The sequence below is a fragment of the Phoenix dactylifera genome, chromosome 10, assembly GCF_051530095.1.
Source record: "Phoenix dactylifera cultivar Ajwa chromosome 10, Ajwa_hap1_PhDact_Kaust_v1.1, whole genome shotgun sequence".
Lineage (NCBI taxonomy): Eukaryota > Viridiplantae > Streptophyta > Magnoliopsida > Arecales > Arecaceae > Phoenix > Phoenix dactylifera.
The window spans coordinates 917,501-922,500 of NC_143199.1; positions in this window are offsets into that span (position 1 = coordinate 917,501).

The window sequence follows — 5,000 nt, forward strand, 5'->3', positions numbered from 1 at the left end:
AGCGGGCCCACGACGGAGCCGGCACGCTCCTTCTGCTGGCGCGGCGCTCGGTCTACGCCTCCGGCCGGCCGTTGCGGCGGCCGTGCACGGCGCTTCGGATCGGTCGGCCCGTCGTCCCGTCCCTGACGAAGTTTTCGCGGCCGCGCGCGCGCGGAGTTGGATCGGCCTTACTTGGTCCGATCCTTCGCCCTCGCATGTTGCGTGGGCTCGGTCCCGTCCCGTTCGGTGAAATCTTTGTCCGCTCTGGTGCGTCCCTGTGGGTTCCTTTGTCGGTTTTGCGGGTTCGGCCGGGCCTTCCGTGCCGGCCCGTCGGCTCGCTCGGATGGGCCACGCGCAGCGGGCCCACGACGGAGCCGGCACGCTCCTTCTGCTGGCGCGGCGCTCGGTCTACGCCTCCGGCCGGCCGTTGCGGCGGCCGTGCACGGCGCTTCGGATCGGTCGGCCCGTCGTCCCGTCCCTGACGAAGTTTTCGCGGCCGCGCGCGCGCGGAGTTGGATCGGCCTTACTTGGTCCGATCCTTCGCCCTCGCATGTTGCGTGGGCTCGGTCCCGTCCTGTTCGGTGAAATCTTTGTCCGCTCTGGTGCGTCCCTGTGGGTTCCTTTGTCGGTTTTGCGGGTTCGGCCGGGCCTTCCGCGCCGGCCCGTCGGCTCGCTCGGATGGGCCCCGCGGAGTTGGCCCACGACGGAGCCGGCACGCTCCTTCCGCTGGTGCGGCTCTCGGTCTACGCCTCCAGCCGGCCCTTGTGGCGGCCGTGCGCGGCGCTTCGGTTCGGTCGGCCGGTCTTCCTGTCCCTCACGAAGTGCTCGCGGCCGCGCGCGCGCGGAGTTGGATCGGCCTTACTTGGTCCGATCCGTCGCCATCGCATGTTGCGTGGGCTCGGTCCCGTCTCGGTGAAATCTTGGGCCGCTTTGGTGCGTCCCTGTGGGTTCCTTTGTCGGTTTTGCGGGCTCGGCGCCGGGCCTTCCGCGCCGGTCCGTCGGCTCGCTCGGACGGACCGTGCGCAGGTGGTCCCCGACGGAGCCGGCACGCTCCTTCCGCTGGCGCGGCGCTCGGTCTATGCCTCCGGCCGGCCCTCGCGGCGGCCGTGCGCGGCGCTTCGGTTCGGTCGGCCGGTCGTCCCGTCCCTCACGAAGTTCCTGCGGCCGCGCGTGCGTGGAGCGGGATCGGCCTTACTTGGTCGGATCCGTCGCCCTCGCCTGTTGCGGGGGCTCGGTCCCGTCCCGTTCGGTGAAAGCTTTGCCCGCTCTGGTGCGTCCCCGTGGGTTCCTTTGTCGGTTTTGCGGCCTTGGCGGCGGGCCTTCCGTGTCGGCCCGTCGTGGGCCCGCTGCGCGTCCGTGCGCGGTGCTTCGGATCGGTAGGCCCGTCGTCTGGGTCCCTTACGAAGCTTTGCGCGACCGCTCCTTTGTCGCCGGTCCCCTGTTAGGGCTGACCGAGCCCTCCGTTCGCCCCCTGGCCCGTCGCATGGGCCCCCGGCGCCTCCGCGGCGCCCCACCGAAAACTGTCACGACGCGCATCCAGCGCCGACGAGGTCGCAGGTTACGTGCGGCAGCCGGGGGGCTAGGCCGAGCGGCGGCGGGCCCGCCCACGGACGGGCGCGGGGAGGAGCGCAGCCGGCACGCGGCGCGGAGCGGCGGCGGCATGCCGCCGGGCGGCCGTCGGCTCAACCGTGCCCGAGTCCCGCGGGCACCGCGTCGCCCGGCCGGCGCGAGCGGCGGCGGGCCCGCCCGCGGACGGGCGCGGGGAGGAGCGCAGCCGGCACGCGGCGCGGAGCGGCGGCGGCATGCCGCCGGGCGGCCGACGGCTCAACCATGCCCGAGTCCCGCGGGCACCGCGTCGCCCGGCCGGCGCGAGCGGCGGCGGGCCCGCCCGCGGACGGGCGCGGGGAGGAGCGCAGCCGGCACGCGGCGCGGAGCGGCGGCGGCATGCCGCCGGGCGGCCGACGGCTCAACCATGCCCGAGTCCCGCGGGCACCGCGTCGCCCGGCCGGCGCGAGCGCACGAGGGCGGGAGGCAACCGGGCGGCGCCTGCGGAACCGGATGCGACGGCCGGCGCGGCACGGCCCCGACGGGTCCGCACCGAAGACCAGCGCAGTGCGGATCGACCGCTGATGAGGTCAGAGGTTACGTGCGGCAGCCGGCCGGCTGGCCCGAGCGGCGGCCGGCACGCGACGGGGATCGAGCGGCCCCGACGGCTTGCAGCCGGGCGGCCGACGGCTAGGCCGTACCGGAGTCCCGCGGTCGTTCGGGCGAAGGGGCGCATGCTGCGGGAAAGGCCTGCGGCGGCGAACCGTCCGCCCGGCCGGCCAAGCCTTCCGCGGCGGCGCGCACGTGGCGGCGCGGCCGAGATGACCGAGCGAAGCCCCGGCGATGGGCGGCGCGCACGTGTCCGTGCGGCCGAGATGACCGAGCGAAGCCCGGGCGGCGCCCGCCGTGCGCCCTGCCGGATCGCGCCTTCCGCCGGCGCGCAACGCCGGTCCCGCGTTCCGGCCGCGGGAGAGGCCTGCGTCGGCGAACCGTCCGCCCCGCCGGCCGAACCTTCCGCGGCTGCGCGCACGTGTCCGTGCGGCCGAGATGACCGAGCGAAGCCCCGGCGACGGGCGGCGCCCGCCGTGCGCCCCGGCGGATTGCGCGGCCCGCCGGCGCGCAACGCCGGGCCCACGTTCCGGCTGCGGGAAAGGCCTGCGGCGGCGAACCGTCCGCCCCGCCGGCCGAACCTTGCGCGGCGGCGCTTACGTGTCCGTGCGGCAGAGATGACCGAGCAAGCTCCGGCGATGGGCGGCGCCCTCCGTGCGCCCCGCCGGATCGCCTGCGAGCGGCGAGCGTCCGGGCGGGCCCCTTTCGCAACTTCCCTCGGTACTCTAAACACCCCTTGCCTCTCGGTCTTCCCCCCGACCCTCTCGGTATTTGCTCGGATATGTGCATGCATCGTCCCTCGTCGCCTTCGGTTATCCTCCCCGGGGTGGGCTTTGCGCCGACGCGCCAACGGGGTGGTAGGGGGGCTGCAGCCGCGGCCGCCGCGTTTCGCCATCCGCGCGTGCGCCGCCGGATCCGAGTGGAGGTCGCGGGCGACTCGTCGATGCTTGTACTAGGGGCGCATGCCAGCAGCCCCCCGCGGGGTGCGGGACCCCCGATCGGCGTGCGAGGGACGGGCGTCCGGGCGGGCCCCGTTTCCAACTTCCCTCGGAACATTAAAACCCCCCGACCCCCTCGGTCTTCGCTCCGGCCCTATCGCTATTGCTCGGATATGTGCATCCACCGTCCCTCGTTGCCTTCGGTTATCTACCCCAGGGTGGGCCTTGCGCCGATGCCCCGATGGGGTGGCAGGGGTGGGGCTGCCGCGGCCGGCGCGTTTCGGCATCCGCGCTTGGGGGCTCGGACCCGAGTGGAGGTCGCGGGCGGCTCGTCGATGCCTGCACCGGGAGCGCATGCCGGCAGCCCCCCGCGGGGCGCCGGACCCCCGATCGGCGTGCGATGGACGGGGGGAGGGGCGGGCCCGGTTTGCAAATTCCCTCGGTACTTTAAAATCTCACGGCCCTGTCGGTGCTCCCTCCGGCCCTATCGCCACTGCTCGGATATGTGCATCCACCGTCCCTCGTTGCCTTCGGTTATCTACCCCGCGGTGGGCTTTGCGCCGATGCCCCGATGGGGTGGCAGGGGGGCACGCTCTAGGCCGTGCCACGGGGCGCGGGCGCCGGCGCCGTACGTCCCTCGCGGCGGCCGTGAGCGGCACCTCGGCTTGCTCGGTCTGTCCACCCGGGACGCGCGACCCGTGCGACCGGGACGCGCATCCCGTGCGACCGGGACGCGTGTCCGGGCCGTTCCCGTTTGCAACGCTCCTCGGTACTTTGGAACGCTTGGGGTGGGCTTTGGGCGGATGCCCCGCCGGGGTGGTAGGGAGGGGGGGCGGCTGCTGCCGCGGCGGGACTTCCGCTCCACTCCGCACAAGTCCGTCGCCTCGCGGCGGGCGCGCCCGGCACCGTTCGTCCCCGAGGGAGCCGGCACGCGCCCGCCGAGGCCCCGGCGCATGGGCGCCGCCGCCGGCCGTCCGCGCGGCGGCCGTGCGCCGGCTTCCTCCGTCGGCCCTCCCGGGATGCGCGACCCGTGCGACCGGGACGCGCATCCCGTGAGACCGGGACGCGTGTCCGGGCCGTTCCCGTTTGCAACGCTCCTTGGTACTTTGGAACGCTTGGGGTGGGCCTTGGGCGGATGCCCCGCCGGGGTGGTAGGGAGGGGGGGCTGCTGCTGCCGCGGCGGGACTTCCGCTCCACTCCGCACAAGTCCGTCGCCTCGCGGCGGGCGCGCCCGGCACCGTTCGTCCCCGAGGGAGCCGGCACGCGCCCGCCGAGGCCCCGGCGCATGGGCGCCGCCGCCGGCCGTCCGCGCGGCGGCCGTGCGCCGGCTTCCTCCATCGGCCCTCCCGGGATGCGCGACCCGTGCGACCGGGACGCGCATCCCGTGAGACCGGGACGCGTGTCCGGGCCGTTCCCGTTTGCAACGCTCCTCGGTACTTTGGAACGCTTGGGGTGGGCCTTGGGCGGATGCCCCGCCGGGGTGGTAGGGAGGGGGGGCTGCTGCTGCCGCGGCGGGACTTCCGCTCCACTCCGCACAAGTCCGTCGCCTCGCGGCGGGCGGGCCCGGCACCGTTCGTCCCCGAGGGAGCCGGCCCGCGCCCGCCGAGGCCCCGGCGCATGGGCGCCCCCGCCGGCCGTCCGCGCGGCGGCCGTGCGCCGGCTTCCTCCGTCGGCCCTCCCGGGACGCGCGACCCGTGCGACCGGGACGCGCATCCCGTGCGACCGGGACGCGTGTCCGGGCGGTTCCCGTTTGCAACGCTCCTCGGTACTTTGGAACGCTTGGGGTGGGCTTTGGGTGGATGCCCCGTCGGGGTGGTAGGGAGGGGGGGCTGGCGCCGCCGCGGCGGGCCTTCCGCCCCCCTCCGCACAAGTCCGTTGCCTCGCGGCGGTCGTGCCCGGCACCGTTCGTCCCCGACGGAGCCGTCGCGC